This window comes from Orbicella faveolata, unplaced genomic scaffold (assembly GCF_042242905.1).
Source record: "Orbicella faveolata isolate gen_17 unplaced genomic scaffold, um_ofav_v1 contig_24, whole genome shotgun sequence".
Lineage (NCBI taxonomy): Eukaryota > Metazoa > Cnidaria > Anthozoa > Scleractinia > Merulinidae > Orbicella > Orbicella faveolata.
Genome location: NW_028301552.1, coordinates 8,392,642 through 8,414,383, shown reverse-complemented (window position 1 = coordinate 8,414,383; position 21,742 = coordinate 8,392,642). Strand labels below are relative to the sequence as shown.

General features: G+C 38.5%; 1 pseudogene; it reads right to left on the bottom strand.

The window, feature by feature from the left end:
• Positions 1-6,876: 6,876 nt before the first annotated feature.
• LOC110055285 (putative skeletal organic matrix protein 5 pseudogene) lies at positions 6,877-11,988 on the bottom strand (annotated as a pseudogene).
• Positions 11,989-21,742: the final 9,754 nt, after the last annotated feature.

Here is a 21,742-nt window from a genome sequence, read left to right as displayed (position 1 = left end):
GGAAGGCGAGTATCGGCCATCGTAATTTTGAGCAGAGCCATTTGGCTGCGAGAACTAAATAAAACAGATTTTAAACTCCTTTAACGATGTTTCTTTCATCTTTGTATTTCTCTTTTCTCGCTAAATTTAAAATTTGGCAGACCACCGAGACGTACCCTTCCCAGACCTTTTCAGTCACGGCAGCCGTAGTTGCACCAGCCGTAGTGATTTGCTTAAAGTCCCTATTACTTCCCCTTTGGTACCGCTGGACGTATCAATCGCCTGCTCCTAACATTAGAAGTTAAAGGACTGGACTGTAAATGTATCTTTGTAATATAATCAAAGTGGCTGTGAGCCACTGAACTTGGAAAATAAATCATGAAAGGGTGTTATGAGGCATTGCTCAACAAGGAACTACTTGTGATGTGAGGGCAGTCTAGCTTTCGAACAAGCCCATAAAGCCTTTTTCCATTCAGGGGTGTGTTGTGATATTTACAAAATGAAAAAGGTCAACTTTAGAAACGGTTTGTTACTCAGGCCCGCCTACACGTTTCAAATAGCACGTATCTGTACATGTCTTCCTTGTGCTGTAGTGAAAAACGGCAAGATCATTTTGCTTGGTCAAAAGTGAGGTATAGACTGAGCAAAACACTTGAGCCTGCGGTACGCAAATAAATAATAAACGTAAAATTTTCGCCCTCCGGCAACTGACGTGCAGCTAGCGCAGTGTGATAAGCTCGCGATGCGAGACCTTGAGAGTTCGAATCTTAGAAATGAGTACTGATTATTTTTGCGTTTCTTCTTCATTGTCCTGTCAAGAAACCATTTACCGAAAGGTAGCGTTTGTCTGTCCGTTTCTTGTGTTAAAAATATCGCCTGGATCCATTAGTCACTCGTTTATATCGATTGCTTTCGAACTCACAATATCACGTAGGTTTAAGAAGGAAAAACCACGAAGACTTTCCCTGAATGGAATCGCTAAGAAAAAACTATTATTTTTTTTCTTACAATGAAAAAAATCGTTAGACCTTCTACCTCTCGAAAATAACTAACTTGACATATGACACGCTGTAAGCGACTGTAAAACGGCCTTAGACGGCTGATGTTTGAAACCCCGGGGGGGGGGGGGGGGGCTCCTATATGAAAAGGTCGGGGATGCTCGTCGTCTCGGGTACAAATTAAGGATTCTGGTCTCACTTAGGGTGTTGACGACGAAACGTCGCCATTTCTAGCTGTCAAAGAATCCTTTAGAGTGTACTCGAGGAAATAATAATAAAAGAAATGCTCTTATTTAATTTCCGTTTTCAGGCTTGATTTCCGCTGATCTCGATCTCGAGTACGCGAGTCAAGTCTACAAGTGCTCGCAGGATACTTTCCTGAACATTGGCTAGTGATCGAGCCTCTTCCGTTTTAAGTGGTATCTTTTAGGAGTCTAATAAAGCTCAAGCAGCGTCCACATTAGTCTCCCTTGGGAGTAAAATTCATATTTTCCGACGAGCATCCCTTGCCTTTTCATATGGAAGTCCCCCTAACGTGAAGAACAGTTGTTGTCGGTTTGTAACTTTCGTCGCAAATGGTTTTGGTAAAACCTCTGTATCATTTTTTATTGATTGGTTGGGAAGGGGCGGGAGAATGGATTACCGATCGCGTATATGAACTAACATGTCTGATCAAATTGTTTGTTGATTATTCGGTTCCATATTTGTGGACAATGAGAGAAAATCAATTCAAAAGTTTCATCTAGTGCGATGTTTAAAGCAAAGGGAATAAGATCACGTGGGAATCTATGTAATAGGGCATTAAGCTTTTACTAGTCAGTTTTGATGAGCCTTGTAAAATACCCGACTGTAATTATACAATTATTCCGCAAAATAAATTGCTGCTGCGTGAGAGGCATTATTATTTTGCAGGCCTGTTTTTAACTTTAACTTCCTAGTAGCGCGCGTCTTTGAGTTTATAATGGCGACGCAGTGTTAAAGATGAGTTGGGCAGACGGGGAAAGCTATGGTAACGTAACAGAGTTAAACGGTATGGCCAATGACGACGCGAAAGTTCACATTTTTTGGTAAGACTAGTTTTTCATCTCTCACTGACAGTGACCGCGAATCATTTATAGCAGAAACCTAAAGAAATGCTGCTGCTGAGATACAAGCAGACCAACTCACCAGTCACCTCGTCGCCTATTGTTTCATTCCATTCAGAAATACAATGTTAAATGACAAACCCTGCCTTTATAATGGCGACGCAGTGTTAAAGATGAGCTGGGCAGACGGGGAAAGCTATGGTAACGTAACAGAGTTAAACGGTATGGCCAATGACGACGCGAAAGTTCACATTTTTTGGTAAGACTAGTTTTTCATCTCTCACTGACAGTGACCGCGAATCTTTTATAGCAGAAACCTAAAGAAATGCTGCTGCTGAGATACAAGCAGACCAACTCACCAGTCACCTCGTCGCCTATTGTTTCATTCCATTCAGAAATACAATGTTAAATGACAAACCCTGCCTTTAAACATAAATTCATGCAACAAGCGAGAATCTAACCTGAAGTACAGTTGCCGTCGATTATCAGAGAGGAGAGCACCAAAAACACAAAATAGAATGAAACGGTAAATATGATCTTCAGTTTAAAAGTCGAGAAGAGTCTAGAAGATGTTGTGTTTCTGCAAGACGATCTGTTATGACTTTCGAAGAATGCTCAAGTTAGTTTTAGGTTGTTCCTGTTTATGAGTGTTTTCAATTAAGTGGTTGTCAAGAAACACTGACCCGCCTTCTCTTTACTTGGCAGTGAATAAAAATAAAAGAAAATTGGCCTCTTTAATTGTAAGCAGGTGAGTTCGTGGAAAATTAAACAGCTCATGAATAAGAAAAGGCAAGCCGTTGTATAATTACTTTTTTTTTTTTATGACGAATTTCTTTTTACATAAAACTGTCAACGTTTGTAACTTTCGTCGCAAATGGTTTTGGTAAAACCTCTGTATCATTTTTTTATTGACTGGTTGGAAAGGGGCGGGGGAATGGATTACCGATCGCGTATATAAACTAACATGTCGTCTGATCAAATTTTTTATTGATTATTTGGTTCCACATTTGTGGACAATGAGAGAAAATCAATTGCAAAAGTTTCATCTAGTCCGATGTTCCAAGCGAACGGAATAAGATCACGCGGAAATCTATGTAATAGCGCATTTAGTTTTTCATAGTCAGTTTTTATGAGCCTTGTATAATTCCCGCCTGTACTTATACAATCTTTTCGCAAAATAAATTGCTGCTGCGTGATAGGCATTATTAGTTTGCATGCCTGTTTTTAACTTTAACGTCCCAGTAGCGCGCGTCTTTGAGTTTATAATGGCGACGCAGTGTTAAAGATTAGCTGGGCAACCGGGGCAAGCTATGCTAGCGTAACAGAGTTAAACGGTGTGACCAATGACGACGCGAAAGTTTAGAGATTTTGGTAAGACAAGCTTTTCATCTCTCACTAACAGGGAGAGCAAATCATTAATAGCAGAGACCTAGAAAAATGCTGCAGCTGAAATACAAGCAGATCAACTCACCAGTGACCTCGCCGACTATTGATTCATTTCATTCAGAAATGCAATGTTAAAATAGCAACCCCTGTCTTTAAACATAAATTCATGCAACAAGCAAGAATCTAACCTGAAGAACAGTTGGCGTCGGTTGTCAGAGAGGAGAGCACCAAAAACACAAAATAGAATAAAACGGTAAGCATGGTCTTCAATTTAAAAGTCGAGAAGAGTCTAGAAGTTGTTATGTCTCTGCAAGACGATCTGTTATGACTTTCGAAGCATGCTCAAGTTAGTTTTAAGTTGTTCCTGTTTATCAACGGCTTTTAATTAAGTGGTTGTCAAGAAACACTGACCCGCCTTCTCTTTATTTGGTAGTGAATAAAAATAAAAGAAAATTGATCTCTTCAATTGTAAACAGGTGACTTTGTGGAAAATTAAACAGCTCGTGAATAAGAAAAGGCAAGCCGTTGTATAATTACTTTCTTATGATGAATTTCTTATTACACAAAACGCTCAACGTTTTTAAATTTCGTCGTAAACGGTTTTCGTAAAACCTCTGTATCATTTTTTTTGGTGTGTGTGTGTGTTTGTGTGTGTGTGTGTGGGGGGGGGGGGGGGGGGAGCGGGAAGAGTGAGGGTGGAGGGGGGAGTAAATGGATTACCGAACGCGTATATGAACTAACATGTCGTCTGCTCAAATTTTTCGTTGATTATTTGGTTCCATATTTGTGGACAATGAGAGAAAATAAATTGCAAAAGTTTGAACTAGTCCGATGTTCAAAGCAAACGGAATAAGATTACGCGGGAACCTATGTTATAGGGCATTAAGCTTTTACTAATCAGATTTTATGAGCCTTGTATAATACCCTATAATTGCTTCTGCGTGACAGCATTCTCTCTCGGAGTCTAAGATTAATTGTAACTGGAATCAATTTTGTTAGGTTTCTTCTTTTTGCCGTAAAAACAAGACTTTTAGTCGTTTTATGGGGTTGATATTTTTGCAGAGCTCGAAAGTATGGAAATGGAAATTAAAGTTAGAAAAAATCCTTAGACGTCTGAAAATTAAACTACATTGAAAAGTCGTGATCATTTATATAGAGGATAATGTGGAGAGCAGCTGATTTGGGAGACTTGTGAAAAAAGCGTTCAATTTAGATAAGAATCAATATTTAGCTCATCGAGTAGGAAAGCATAATTCTGTTTCAAGTTGTGGGAAATGAAAGTCACTTTTTCAATGTCCAGTTTTACCCAATTTGCTAAACTTTAAAAGTTCCTGTTTTGCGGTTGTCAAGGTAGGAACGAAAACATGATAACGAAGGAAGTTTCTTAACAAACAGGTGGTGCCACTGACGTCTTGTTTGCATTTAGTTGGAACACCATCAAACCGCTAACATTGGAAGACTAACATTTATTTTACTGTACGCTATACGCTACAAACAATCTTTAGTTCTGATCGTGAGCGTATGAGTCAAGATCACCATAAATAGATTGTTTTCCTAGATGACGTCTGTTCAACTAACCACAGGGTGCGCACGTTTTTTTGGTATAAGGCTGGTTCCAAGGTCACTAGCACCTGTTTTTGTAGAGGCGATAATCTCCAGAGTGAAATTTGTAATTGCTAATATAAACATGTTCTAGGCAAAAAAACAAACTGTTGAACCGGCAGTGTACCGATGTTGCTAGAATGTTCGTCACGGACACAAAGAAAATTAAATGTCATAAAGTGAAAGATTTGATGACTTAAGCTGGATAGAAGGATTGTAGTGTGGTAAAATGCAGAGCTGGCAGTATTCGTCTTTTTGTGAACTTGCAATGTCAACACAATGGTAAAATGAAAGTTTTGCCAAAGCTCCCGACAGTGCGTCGCGTCAAAATGTGGCATGGTACAACATTTCAACTAATGAAGCATTGAAAATAGTGAATAACGAGTGAAATTCTCGTCCATAATTTTTATGTTGTTAAGCTAAGCAAACCTGCAAAAAGAGGCCAAAAGGAATTCTCTTCCATATTTCCCAGCACCCTTATCATTCAGAAACACTTTGGCTTTTGAAAATAGCTTGCTGGGGAATAAGGGCATCAGACAGTTCCGATTTAACCAAAGATTACCCTGCTAATTTCGTTTCTGTGCCATCTAATACTCCGTTCACCATGATAATTCAAGCCCGAATAGTCCTTTCTAAATTTGGCCAATAGCGCGAAATATTCAGCAGCTCTCGTCATTTAAGGATCCAGTTACTCTACCGAATTATACGCACATGCATGTTTAAAAGTTAAAATATAATATACATTCATTATTTTAAGCTAAACTTGCTCATTTGCATTTTATCACTAAAATACAGGGAATCCTACCTGCAGAACAGCTGGCTTTGTTCATAGCAGACGACAGTGAGGCGAGAAAACAGCAGAGAAGAAACAGTAGATTGATAATAATCGCAATCATGATCGAGTGCAAAATTTTACTGCGATAGCAATTTTAACAGCATACCTTTCAAGCTACAGCAAGTGATGATTTTTTTCAAAACTGCGAGAATGAAAGGTTTTTGAATGAATTTCAAGGTGTCAATAATTTTGGATCTCTCTCGATTTGCAGCTGTCCATTTGAATAACACGTTTGTCGGAAGATGTTTTCTTAGACGGATGAAATTGTTAACACCATGTACGTAATTCAAACAAATCGACAATATATAACACGACCCTTCCTTGTAAGTATTTTGCGGGCTAACTTCGCTCACGAGCGCGTTCGTTACAGCGTTACTGCATTATAGGTAAAAATGGCGTTTTCCGCCAATTAAAAGCAGCAAGTCCAACTTTTATAACCGCATTTCTTTTCCCTTGACATGTCAGAACATATCGAAATAGTAATCAATGAGAATCCAAGGTTTTGGCCGTATGTCAATGGGTAAGTTTGTCCATGGAAGATCCTAATTCAACTATGCCTGCAACATCACATGACTCTATTGTTGTGGCGTTGCACTGGATATCAGTATTTAAAACTCATTTGGCGCCGGGGCCTAATGTTTCATGGACTGTTGCTTATCCTCACGCAAAACAGTCCACACCAAATTTTTAGCTAGAGCTGTGTTGGCATTACAAAATTAAAACGCTTTGTGGAATAAAACTGCGTTTGTGTAATGACGTCCCATTGTCTAACAATATTGACGAGTCTAGTGAAACTGCGGCCTTTAACTTTAGTTTAAGATGCTCGAAAGTTGAAAACAATTTCCCGTGTAATAAAATTGCCTTTGATGGTCAGAACTTTTGACAATTCTTTGTCAAATTACAGTTTTATTTCCTGTAAGGATTACAAACGAGAAATGCGAAATACTTAAAGGCAGTAACAGTTCAGTTGGGATGAAAAATCAATCTTTTCTCGACGCAAAGTAGAATAAAGTAAACTTAAATATTGCAAAAGACATTTAGCCACATTTACTACATTGTATACCCACACCGAAAATACACTTCACACTGCATTCTTAAAACATTTAGCAACAAGTTGACTATTTTAAAGAGGTATTTGCGCAAAATAAGGCGAACGTATTGAATATCACTAACACTACAATGGAGTATGAATTTTAGTTGTGCACACAAACTTGGAAGTTCTACAAACAATAATTAGAAGCACATGATTGTTCCCCATGAAATTACGTTCGTAGTTATGAAATGAAAGTCGCGAGATCGAGCTTCCTCGAAGTCAAGGAGTTTCTCTATTCCATTAGTGATCTATTTTTTTTTGGTCGCTTCTAGGGGATTTTACAGCCAGTATTGGTCTGTAACTAGGATCGGCACTACTATATAGATAAATAAACATCGCAATTAACGAGAGTGCTATAAATAATAAGCAGCAGGCATGTGGCGATTTCGTGCATAACCAAGACAAGTCTACCCTGATTAATATTTTTAATAAGAAAATGAAAGCCATCCAAAATTTTACTTTGTCTGGGCTAAGATTTAACGGAGGTGCACATAATGACCTTGCATCGTAATTACTAGGTAATGAAAGCAAATTTCCCAGAGAACGAACGCGGAAGGTAAACGACACACTGAGAAATAACAGCGTTTCATATTCTTGGAGAAATCTTCGGCGAAAAATTAGATAAGCTTTTCACAGCAGAATGTAATTTATAGAGCATGTTTACCGTCGAACACTTTGCTATGAAAGAAGAGAAATAAACACCCGTCTAAAATATAACGTTAAAACCATACAATTTATTTCAATTAAAAACCTTGGTCGTGTAAAGCGATCTCTGATTCGCTGTGGAGTCATCTTGCATGAGGCTAGGTAAACAAAGTTTCGTCAAGTCATTCTATTTTGTTGGTGGTATTTTAATTTACCATTGAAATGAAATAGGAACCGGCCGCTCGCTGTTTACAAAGCCCCAGGCAATTACTTATTACATGCATGTAAACCTCAGTTCGCATGCTTCTCTGGTTTATATGTTAGCGTCTAATTTTTTTTAACGTCAGGATTTTCCGTGTTGGTAAGACCTTCATGTTCTCCTTTAAATCGCCTTTTTGGAAGATTTATTTTTCTAGAAGTCAATTTAACTTACTTTTCAAGGCGAAAACTTGCGAAACTTGAACGAATTAAACACGATGTACCGAAATATCTAAAAAGCATATAACGTCCCTGTTTACCAATGGAATAGTAATGGCAGATACGCCTCATTGCACCAAGATGTATCCCATGGCCTTAATGTGTACATAAGATTCGGCGTCATCGTTTCCACACGTGTTAGTGTCATCGTGCCAACCTCCTGTACCAAATCCTATTCTGGAGTCACACTGTATCCAGTCTTTCTCGTTGTTACCAAGGATACCAATTCGAACTTTACCCAAAGTGACGTCAACGCTAGCCGTGTTGAACCCTTCCTTGTCACAGTTGGATTGCAATGAGCCATGTGATCCAATCAGCGTCTTCCACGTGTTACGACCCAGTGAGGTGTTGCGCTATTGCCCATCGGCGATCAGTGAGTACAGAGAGTTGGCCTGCTTGTTGATGACAATGAAGTTGATCTGTTGGCCGATCTTCATACCAAGACAGATCTTGGAGAAGGGCGTTTTCCAGTAGGTCGGTAACTTGGTCCCTTGTGTGTCAAATCCAGTCTCTCCTCCAAGAACGTTGAACTCATTATAATCCTTCCAGTACCCCGAATTATAATGAAAGGTGTTCTGCGAAAAAAAGTGGAGCGAACATCATTCACTGCCTCTAAGCCTGGGGGGAGGGTACTACCCTGTTTATGACCTGACCAAAAATCCGATACCGTATTTATGACCTGACCGTTAAATCAATACCCTGTTTCCGACCTGACTTATAAATAGCTCCTTAGTTCAGACCGATTTTGAATGCGTTGTGAGGGGTTTTCCTTCAAGGTCTCATCAATAAATTTGCTGAAAAAGTAGCTTCTTGTAAAAAACTATACCCACTTCAAGACTAGGGTGCACAAACCATACCCTATTTATGACCAAATTGTACAAAATCGATACCCTATTCATTACCAAAATGGCTGAAAATCGCACCCTTTGGGGCCGCACATAGCTATATAGCACATATAAGGGAGTGCCTATGGCAAGCCGTTACTGCCAAAAGCCATTCGAGTTTTAAATCTTGGTCTAACCGGCTTTTAGTCTTGGCGAGTTGCAAATCTTAAATGGTGAGCTTGGAACATGTATGGGTGAATTTTATAAAGCGATGGTTGAGTTTTTTTTTGGGAAACTTCATTTCTCGCAAGCGAGTGTTTAATTTCTCGCTAGCGAGTTTTCAATTTCTCGCTAGCGAGTTTTCAATTTCTCGCTAGCGAGTTTCCAATTTCTCGCTAGCGAGTTTCTAATTTCTCGCTAGCGAGCTTTTAATTTCTCGCTAACGAGTGTTCAATTTCTCGCTAGCGAGTTTCCAATTTCTCGCCAGCGAGTTTTAGCCAGGCCTCTCTCCCAGGCCTTCTCTGAGAGAGCGATTAATTAGTCCTGGGGATTAATTGGTTGCGATCATTCAATATGGCTGACGTTCAAATCTCAACCAACGAAGGTCACGAAGGCCTTGTGAGTTTTTTTACTGGTTTTAATGACCTTTTAGAACAGTTGAACTGAATACCTGGAAAGGAAACTGGAATTCGGTGCTTTATCACCAGCAGGTTTTCGATTGAAGCGAAAGTGAAGCAACAGAAGCTTACTGTAAGCTAAAAATTGTAAATCCTGTCGTAAGACAGATCCTTGATAACATGATCGGTAGATTGGACAGAGAGCTAAAAAACAGCCAGCCAAATCCACCTCAGACGAACGGTGGAACCATGAGCAACGAACGAACAGTTTCTGTCGAAGGTGAAGTTTCGCGAATTTTCAGGCGAAACACAGCACAGCCCTCTCCCAGCATTTGTACCAGTAATGCTAGCTTTAATAGCACTGTTAGCAATGTCATCACTACTAGTAATTCCACAGCTGCTCATCAAGGACCAAGTAACAGCACAAATTCTACGTTGACTCCGCGCTTCAGGCTATCGTATAATTTCAATAATTCAAAGCACTCGCAAGAGAAGCAAAGCAAAAAGTGATAAAGCACCGAATTCCAGTTTCCTTTCCAGGTATTCAGTCACCAAATTGTCAGCATCGGAATCTAACTGTTCTAAAAAGTCATTAAAACCAGTAAAAAAACTCACAAGGCCTCCTTGTCCTTCGTTGGCTGAGATTTGAACATCAGCCATATTGAATGATCGCAACTTATTAATCCCCAGGACTACTTAATCGAAATCTACGTGAAGGCCTGGGAGAGAGGCCGAGCTAAAACTCGCTAGCGAGAAATTGGAAACTCGCTAGCGAGAAATTGAACACTCGTTAGCGAGAAATTGTAAACTCGCTAGCGAGAAACTGGAAACTCGCTAGCGAGAAAATGAAAACTCGCTAGCGAGAAATTGAAAACTCGCTAGCGAGAAATTAAAAACTCGCTAACGAGAAATTGAAAACTCGTTAGCGAGAAATTAAAAACTCGCTAGCGAGAAATTGAAAACTCGTTAGCGAGAAATTAAAAACTCGCTTGCGAGAACTGAACTTTCCCAAAAAAGACTCAACCATCGCTTTATTAAATTCACCCATACATGTTCCAAGCTAACCATTTAAGATTTGCAACTCGCCAAGGCTAAAAGCCGGTTGGACCAAGATTTAAAACTCGAATGGCTTTTGGTAGTAACGGCTTGCCATAAGTGCTCCCCGCCCCCAACCCACCCGCGCCCGGCCCTCTAAGTAACACATCAAATAAAACCGCCTATATTCTTTTTTTTTTTATTTTCAGACCTAAATTGCAACCTGGAACTTAATTAAACAATCTCTCCATGCTAACCCAGATTTTGTTGAGATCATCATTCAGCGAGAGTGACAGCTTAATAACTTTAATTTATATTGTATCTGGGAACAAATTTTATTCGATGAAAAATATAACACAAACAGTGGTAATGAACATTTTGAAAACTTGCATTTTATGAACTTTTATTACCACTGTTTGTGTTGATTTGGTTTAATTTAATTTTGGTTTTTTACTGAACTCGTTGTTGCCTATGCCGGTAGATTCCGCGTTTATTTAATGCAATTTTTCAGCAGTTTTTACTCTTTTAGTCCATTTTATTTTCTCGTTATCAGCATGAGTGAGAGTTGATGTCATGGAAAAAAAAAACAAAAAAAAAACAGAAATCTGTGACGCTACTTTTTTTGGCATAAAGTGACGTCTTAACTCAGACGTTCGCGTTTCTAACCTCCAGAGGTCATGTCTGAACATTCTCAGTTTTTGATACTGGGAACCCTATTCATGCCAACAGACGATCATAGTCTCCTGCTCCTGGTCGTTACCTGTAGCCCCATAAAGCTCTGTCTCATATAGGCCGCGCGTTTATGGCTTACCTTGCTGCCATCAGTCTTCATGACTGGTGTCCATCATCCATCTCCACATCCAAAGTCTCCCATGCGACAAAGAACGGGTGTTGGTTTTGAGTCAAAGTAGAATGAGACCACCTCACTTGCTGTGGATCTGTTGAGAATTTCAGAGGAAAAAAAGGAAAATACGGGTAACTTCTACTTCTCGTTAGCTTTCGTTGGCGAGCTTCGACAAACAGGGCGAGATGCTAAGGGTCTTATGTGATATTTTGCCAAAAACAGTTCGCCCATGAACCGCGTAAAGCTTTGTACTTGATCGAAATTAGCCCAATTAAATTTTTCATGACTTTTGCCCAATATTACAGTCCATCTCAGGTAACCCAAGGTATTTTTGTCCACTTCTCGGACAATTCGCGAGCACTGAAATAACGAAGTATGAAATAACAATAACAATAAATTCAGCATAGTTCTGGTGAAAACAACGAAAAAATACTCGGACAGGAATCGAACAGGAACGAGCATATTTAAAATCAAATTGAGGCTATTGTTTTAATAATCCTTCACCATACGCAGGATCTTTCGAAAATTGGGGAATGACGACCTGGTATTCCCCAGTTTCAGCTACCATATTCGGCTACGTGGCGCGTTGAGACCAATCGCGTGCGTGCAAAAATCTTCGATAGATTAAAAGCTCGAATTTTGTCCTTTGACTTGATCTGTTCGAAGAAGTTCACAGTTTTCCTCGAGCTTCGCTCTTGGAGAACTGTTCGCTTCTCAGAACACTGAGATAATGTTCGCGATAACTTTCCGCGCATACACTGTCGCGCAAAATAGTGACTATTGTTTAATATATAACAATCTAAATCAACTGGTATCAAAAACCACTGGGACAATATTTTCAGTAACATCAATTATACTGCAAGTTACTGCACTGATTAAATTTTGTGCTTAAATTGTTTAGATATATTAATGTTCAGTATGTGCAGGTTAGTTGAACAGTTAACAGGAGAACAACTTACTTGTGAAAATTGAACACTTCCGTGCATGACACACTGCCTTAGTAAAGGTCACGCCTATAAATCCATGTGCCCAGTTCTTAATAAAAATATTGCGAGAGGTTGTGAGCTTTGAGTTAAATTACTCTCCAGATATAAGAACTGATATAAGAACTGTTTGCAAGTACAGTATGTTCGTCCAGTTTTTCTTCAGACACCGCCGTAGCTTTACTTCGAGAAAACTATACGTTTGCATCAGGACGTCTTTATGTTTCTTGCATCAATTTGATCGAGCCGGGCCCGGCTGTTTGATAAGAACTGTTTGCAAGTGCAATATGTTGCTTCTTGTCACGGATATCATATTTACATATGTATCTTCGTCCAGTTTTTCCTCAGAGACCGTCGTAGCTTCACTTCGAGAAAACTAAACGTTTGCATAAGGACGTTTTTATGTTTCTTGCATCAATTTGATCGAGATTACGTATATCTAGCTGGATGTTTAGGTTTGTTCCTCCTTTGTTCGTTCCTGCACCACATGATTGGAATGGAGCTGCTTATATTACGAGCAAGTCTGTTGACTGTTTTGCGTTTTGACATCTGCAGACCACTAAAAGACACAAGCCGGCGGTCATGTTACGGGTCCTGTAGGCGGTCTATAAGTGGGCAGAAGGAACTTTTGTTAAATTTGTCCACAGGCGTTCTTTCGCTTTCTCTCGCCGTTTTTCGAGCTGTGCCTCAACTAACTTAACGCCTAGAGGAATCTAAAACCTTCTCCAAGGCAACCACATATTCGCAGGCGATTCATATTTTCCAATATTCCTTCGAGTTTCATTGCTTTTTAAGTTAAGTAGATTCAAATATGGAGAGGGAGCTCGCCATCCAGCCGTTCACTCGCTACTGTTTTTTTTTTTTTTTTGTAAAAATAATTTATTCCGGCCGAGGCTGAATTTTTTTATTTTTCTGCTGATTTTAGGCTGAGAATATTCTTATGAATATGCTTTGATTATAGCGTATGACATTTCTGTCTCGAAGGTATTTGGTGTCTGGATGGTGTTAAAGTAATTTTTGAGCTAGCCTGCAGGCATGAAAGCCTGATATCACGCACACAACTTCTTGCTGATATATTATCAGCATCGAACATACGGCTAGTGCTGTTTTTGTTGCTTTTGGGCTAGTTTTGCCGTTTAGAGAAGGAAGAATTTTATACGGTTTAGTTAAAGATATATGATTATGTTGCATTTAAAATTTTCAACCCTCAAAATTGCATTCTTTTCAAAATCTTAGCCGCGGGATTATTTTTGAAATATTCTTAAAATTTTGCGACTTTCAGCCTCGATATTGTTATAAAATATATCCTTATCAAAAACAAAGAGTTTAAAAACCTAAAATCCCTTTCTTAATTGGGTTAATGTACATATCAGTTTACGTTAGAGAATAAATATTTGTTTAGTCCAAAAGGATCAGTTGCTGTGTGGGACAGGTAACACTTAAAAGTTGTATATAGTAATAATGCAGTGTCAAATTAAAAACGCTGTCTATAGCAGACGTTTCGGGCCTAGCCCTTCCTCAGTGCTAAGTTTTGAATCATGTTAGAGAATAACCCACCAATATGGAGTAATGATGAGAACTCATGTTTTCTTTGTATGCCTCAGGGTTGTTGTATTTATCAGACGACAATAGCTCACACCAGAGCTTTCCGTTGGTCCCTTTGGAAGATGCCAGGTTCACTGAGAAGCACAGGGGATTGCTGAGGCATTTGAAGGTGCAAGCAAAGTCGTCGTGCATCATGATTGTCCCAACACCAGGCACATTGAGGTAGTGAAAATCACTCCTTAAATACAGACGCTGTCTAAAACTCTGTTGTAAAATGTTTGCTCCTGTGGTAAAAACAACCATTATTAACTTTTAAAGAATGTTATGTAATTTAAAGGATATGGTCAAACGAGGTTAAAGGAAATGAAATCTCCCAGACTGTTATTGGCGATAAGGGTATATGAGACAATGTACTTCTTTGGAAGCGTGCATACGGGGATGGCGTAAGAATCAGGTCATTCCTAGAATGAAGTTTCAGTTAAAAGCCAGTAAAATATCACAATCTGTGCAAATTACTCCCAGTACTGGTTTGATAGGTGGAGTGGAAATATTGAACATCAGTTTATAATCCAATCATGTAATTACTTATAGTCAGTTTAGAATGAGCAAATCTTAACACTGGATAGGGACTTCATACGCTGATAAGACGTTAGTCTTCAATCTCTTTATTCGAATACTTTGGCCTTCACTCAGATACTCCTTTAGCATTCTGTCGACGATTTACTAGAATCATTTGAATTTTTGTCCTTTATGTATATTTTACAAGGCATTTAACTTCGACAGGAAAAAACAAAGGTCTCATCAAGGACTGGGGAGGGCATTCTTGATGCTCTTATCGGTGAAGCGGCAGAAGCGATATAACCAATATTCTTGTACACTTTTTATTTGAATGCCAGTATCATTAAGGATTTACAGAGCGAATGATATTTGAAAATTCTCTGAAAATTTCACGAACGTTTAGGCGAGTGCAATTATTATTATTTGAAAAAATGTTAATACGATATCTTGAGCAGTGTAAATCCTTTATTGGTTAATCTTATGATTGCTCTTACGATTACTCATTACGAATATGACTGAGTAAATTACAAAGAACGCCTGTATAAGTTTGCACTGCAGTGCAAATTAAAATAATAACGTTCAATTTACCTTCTCTCAACCAATCACAACGACCTGACTTTCTCAGTGGATAATAAAATCTAATCTTCAATAGTTCTTTTTGCACCTCCACAACGGGCAAAGTTTTCTACTGGACTTGAAAAACCAAAAGTTGAAATCACCCCTAATTCAAAAGACGCCAACTAATCGTTGTTTACTACATATTGCCCAAGTTTTTCTCAGGTTCTCAGCAGATGGTGACACTGAAAAAGGCAGATTTTCACTAACTGTTAACGCGAGCAGTAGCCCACTGTTCTGGTTTGAAAATAACATGCTTCGCAGTGTAGTTTTTATTTTGTTGCAATCTTTTATTCATTTCGCTCACCTGATCCGAAATGATTCACAGAGAAACCATTGAATGATCGAAAAAAGTTCAAGTTGCTAATCTGCATGCTACAAATTAAAGACACTAAATGGAAGTGATCTAACCTGGAGAACAGCATGTCTGGTGTAACAAAGTCGATAAAAAGAGGATGACACAACAGAAGCCAGGTACAGGCATGATGGAATGCAAAATCGAATCTCGAGGGTAAGAAAACTTAAAAGATAAACTTTGACGACCCACAATTGAAACAGCGTCCGTTTGTAATTATCTCCGTGCGGCCTTGTGCATGTTCAAAAGGAACGACCAATCAGCATTGAGGCCACCGTCTATTAGCCAGGTGCTCGTTTGGATAACAAGAGCCAGAAAATTTATACGTGTGAAAACGCTGATATCATGTTGTTATGCTCAGCTAGATTTTTCTAATATACCTTTTGATAATTGTACAGCTCTCTTTGTTAATCAACATAGTCCTTAATATTACAGCTACCAATGTATTATATATTTTCCAATATTATTTTGTAAGCCATTAAAAGGCGAGTTTTCACTTCAGTGCTAAAAGGCATGTTGCCCTTGTATTATTTCTCTTCAATGGCCATAGCGTTAGCGTTAGTCTTTTTCTTTTTAAATTGTCTATGTTTTATAAGAACGTAAGCCTTACATTTTGTCCATTTACAAGCGCGCCTTGTACGGACATTAAAGTGAAACACAGCTTTGCATGAGCCAATGGCATAATGACGATACAGCGCCCACAATTCAAGCAGGGACTCTATATATTATTATTAATACCGTTGCCTTGGACATAAATATTTAATGCTCTAGCAGCTGGCGTTTAAATCCCAAGTGCTATTGATTGCAGATTATTGCTGTTAAAATTATCATGTATAACTGCCCACGACAATAAACTTGCAGGAGTCGTGTTGACATTCTGAGAATATTAAAACTTCGCCTGTAATTTGATAGCTTCTGCTCTCTGTCAAACTCTCGCCCTGATCTCTGGCGGAATAATTTTCGTTGCCGCGTTATATTTGCAGTAGTAGGGAGTTTACGAAACCACGACGACAACGGCAACGGCAACGGGAACGTCACTGAAAAAAAGTACACTGATGGCTGTGCAAGTGCGATATAATTCTTGGTACATTTCTTTGCCGTCAACTGCAAGACAACAACGTGAAATAACCAAATTTTGCGTTTTCTGGAGAATGTGAATCACAAGGGCTAATTTTTTAATTTTTATTTCAAGTTTATCGTTGTGTTCCGGATTTAGTTTTGCAAATAGTTTTGAGAGTGATAAACAACGTAAATGACTTTAGAGTATCGCGAGATTCGTAGATAAAATACAAATTCATTTTTTAATCGACGTTGTCCTCGGCCTCGCCGTCGTGGTTCCGTAAACTCCCTAGTGAAAGTTAAAGAAATTGTCGCTGTGTCATATCTTTACGCGTTTCTTTCTTAAATAGAGTCCCAATCTAAAGGCTAATACGCGAGGACAACAACGAATTGCCGATGCAAAGCAAAATTTGCTTTTTGTTAATAGGACTTTTCGTTTCAAAAAACATTAGAAAACACCCTGCAAGAAGAGCAGGCGCAGGCCTGAAGCTGTACTGAGATTCAACAACATTTAACAACTACGGATTAGGACTGAGCTCGAGTTTTCTATTTAACAATTTGATTATTCGCTCTTAATTTCTATGAGGTGATACTTGATGAGGCCGAGGGCCGAATCAATTATGGCCTCATAGAAATTGAAAGCAAATAATCTAATTGTTTTAGTAGAATTCGTACTAAAATTTACTTCAAATAACGGTTTCCAATTATTTCTCGACGTATTATTAAACTTTGCTCCTGAAAAAGATCGCTCGGATTGACTTGCCATTTAACATTGAAGTTGCATGCGCGCGCATCAGTTTTTTTCAATAATTTCAACTTTTATTCAATTCAAGAAACCATAAATGTCCCTCGGTTAGCCTTCTCAGGAATTTAATTATCCATTTGCATCAAACTTGTCCCACAAAACTTTGGGAAAACGTTAAAATACGTCGCCATTTCGTGGACGATCTCCAGCCACTGCATAGTAATGGCTGATAGCGTGCAATGGCTCAGCCAATCAGATTACAGCATTTGCATTATGTAGTATACTAGTGGAATTTTACCAATAGATGATAGTTTTGATGAGGCCGAAGATTGAATTAACCGAGATCTCAAGCTCATTAATTTGTTTTTCAAAACATGTACTGATGCTAACGGTGGATTTAGCCACTTATATTTCTTAAGGTAATTCCTATGGAAGAAAAGTGACAACAGATTTTTGTTCAAACTTTGTCCACTAAATATTTGACATATGATAACTTCAATTTTGAAATAAAAAAGGGGGGTGCCCATGCTCATTAAGGAGCAGTGGGGCATTAAAAATGCCCCATTTTGGCATTATTTAATGCTTATTATAAGAACGCATTCCCAGTAATTGTAAAATCTTTGTGAGTCCAGACTCATAAGAACACGCATTAAACTACAGTCTGTACTTTGTATCAGACACAAATAAACATTTTAAGTTTGATTCAGGCAGAAAGCTAAATCCTTGATTAAAAATTTGAACCAAATTTCTTGACGTGGTTACCGACTGCAAAATAGAAAAGACCTCGGTGTTTCTGCTATTTTTCTCATTTATTCAATTTTCAGCAGTAGAAATTAGATCAGTCTTCTCTCAAGCAAAACTTATGATTAGTTGATTACAATGACTGGAAAAAAAATTGGGGTGCCCTTACTCGTTGGTGAGCTAGAGCCATTTTTCAACTGACAGAGCTCAATATCAAGGCAAATCTGTCATGTTTTCGATATGCGCGTGCACGAGCGCGCGCTTATGACGCCATAAACTATGCGCAGTAAGGATGCGCAATGCAAATGTGAGGAATGACCTTAAGGGCAAGTGTGCACAGAAATCAACAATAGTTCGGTAAGGCTTGAAAAATCAAATTTTCCCTGCTGTTGCATATAAGCAGGCCTTAGTAACAGTAAAAACGCCTTGTAGTTTTTTTCTTCAAATGTCTTGGTATTTCCGAGAAAAAGGACATTATCGATTTCACGTCCAGACATCAATCTAACGAGTGCTAACTGGGCTGAAAATCGACCATTTTCACTTGATTCGCATTTCGCAACTATTGAGCGCAAAAAAGTTGTAATACAACCAACTTAATGCAGAACTATTCCTTGTCCAAAAAAGCCCAGTTTTAAGAATATTGGATTAATCCAACTATTTGGCGGTAAACAAAACCAAAGTGTTCTCCAACGATGAGCTCGTCAGTCGGTGAGAAGAATTGTCATTTTGACCATGTGCCATGTCTCGGAATTCCACAAGATTTAGATTCTAACTCTACTAGGATAGGTCTTTCAATATATGTAAAGTTTAGTTTAGGCAAATGATTAGGCACTCGTCAAAAAATTATTCAAATCAGACACAAAAAACTAAAATAACGCCAGCAGTCGAATGCGTGACCATAGGCAGCCCAAGCTCACAATGCGAGGACTTATTATTATCATTTTTTTAATCGTTATGCGAACGTTCAGCGCGCGAAACGTGACACAGGTACCGCTGACATCTACTATTACATAACGACCGAGTTTGGTTACGCGAAAACGTGACCTTTGCCTTGCAGCATATGGTGATGCTGTGTTACAACGGTTTGAATTTATAAAGGTTTGTATGGGGAAAAACAGTAATCGACATTATAGCTGAAATTTTGGTATTTTTGCAATGAAAATGGCTTACCTCAATGCCCTGTTGTCTTTTCTATTGTCATCTCGCTTCTCAGGTCGATCCGAGGCCTTTTAAGCTTGTTATCGCTTTTTAGTTGGTTGCGAAATGCGAATCGAATGAAAATGGTCGATTTTCAGCCGATTTTCAGCCCAGTTGGGACGCGCTAAATTGCATGAAATTGAGTCTGAAGGTTAAATCGAAAATGTTGTTTTTCTCGGAAAGACAAAGCTATTTCAAGGAAAAAAACTACAGCCTGTTTGCGCTCTTGCTAGGGGCTAGCTATATGCAAAAGACGAGTGAATTTGAATTTTCTAGCCTTGCCGAAGAAATTTGATTTTGTTTGATTTTTGTGGGAATTTGCTCTTAAAGTGTTTTCTAAAATTAATAATTTATCTCCACCAAATTGTGTGGAGAAACCGTTTCGTCTGTTCTCGCCGGCTATAGATCATGTTTTAGCAGTGCAATGCAAATCAATTTTTGTTTCCTCAATAGCGAATATGCTTTAACAGATGTCAGTGAATTGCAGCAGTGAATTGCAGTTCAGTTAAATCCTTAAAATGAAGTGGATACGATCACTCCGGTACCAGAAAAAAAAAAAAAAAAAGGCCTGCTTGGTGTCGGAGTGACAGTAACTGCGAACCATTTATAGCTGAAAGCTGGAAAAAGTTTTGCAACAGCAATACTCGAAGACCTTTGAAATAGTTCACTCTAGACTTACTTTTGAAGCAATATACCTCGTCGAAAAGAGATTAATTCCATACAGTCATGTGAATAAATGTTAAAATAGCAACACCTGACTTTAAACAAAGGTTTGAATTGTTAAATATCAAGACTAACCATGCAGCAAAGGGAGAATCTAACCTGAAGAACAGTTGGCGTCGGTTATCACAGAAGAGAGCAAGAAAAAAAACACAATAAAATGAAACTATAGGCATGATCGATTGCAAACGCGAGAAGGGTCGAAATGATGCTGTGCAGCATGAAAAAATATATACATTTTTAAAATTCATGATCAGTTTTCGCCAATTTGCTAAACTTAAGATCCTGACTTTCGCTTGTCATGGTAAGAAAGAAAAAATAGCAAATAGCAAATAGCATAAATTCAACATCTTTTCATACAGGTGTTGCCACTGACGTCCTGTTTGCGCTCATTTAATGGGTAAGACAAGAACTTCGGAAGGACAACATTTATTTTACAAATATTGCCAATTAAAAAAAAAAAAAAAACGCACCGTACTGTATCAATTTACCATGCTGAATTTAGTAAATATGTGAAGTTTCATAAATTGAAAGTACAAAAGCAAATAAAATGAATTTCTTTCAATACAAGTAGGTTCACAAACAGCTTTTTGTTTTTAGTTTACTTTAGGAAATCAATAGTAACCATGCATTCATTTATCTTTATGAGCTCTTTCCACGGTTTGTCAGCTGTTTTCATGCCTATTGCGGTAGTAAACAAAGAAAAGCATTCTCTTGCATGGTGTCGGATCTGCGCGTTTTTAATTGAACCACGTAAGAACAAAACGGAAAAAGGTTTTCTTAAAAACATTCTACCATGTTTGTATATACGAATCATTATTTGAATCAAGCAATCTACTATAGGAAAGTAAGGATGAAGACTAAAAATGAAAATGATAAATCAATTACGCTAAACGGGAGTTTTAAGTAGTTTTTATCGTGAAAAGTCGAGTTTAATTCAAATATATCATTTTCTTTTGTCCTATTCGATTTTTCTTTCTCATGCTATCATCCCTGGTAGAAGGGTGTGTCCTACAAAGTTCAATGGAATGATTATAATGAAGTGGAAACGGTCACTCCATCACTACAAAAATTTTATCGCCTGCTTGGTGTCGGAGTGACAGTAACTGCGACCCATTTATAGCTCAAACCTGGAAAAATGCCTCGGCAGCAATAATAGCTGATCTTTAAAATATTTCACCCCAGCTGACTTGCTTTTGTAGCAACAAACCTCGTCGAAAAGGGATTAATCCCACACAGTTATGTAAAAACTCTTTTTCCTTGGCCATCGTATCTTTAGAAGAAACAAAACACAAACCGCGGTGATAAACATGGGACCAAAACGCATGTTAAACAAAGTTAATTTCCTTGACGTTTCGTATGTACAACATACATCTTCAGAAGTGACCTCTTAAAGCTACCTTATCACCGCTGGATTTTTGTCACGTCTGCTCTACTATTGAAGCAAAAGCATCGAAGTCTAAAGACCGCATCTCATTTAAGCTTGATAAGAAGTTTAATAATTTGAAGCGAAAACTTGGAATACCACGGCTGTCAAACTTGAATGACAATGATATCATCTTTAATTATTCGCATCGTGTCTTGACCGAGGCCGAAAAAAAGGTCTTGGCAAGAGGATTACGTTTCTGTCTGCCGCCGAAGGAGGTCGATACATATGATGTCAAATGTTCTTTTGAGCTACTTTTCCGCGATCTTAGTAGGCTTGGGCCCACTTTGACTAGCGAAAACCAGGACAGGTTGAAGAGTCAATTGAAAAATATTTCCTACAGCTACATCTACTCATATGATTTCTCTCGGCAGAAGC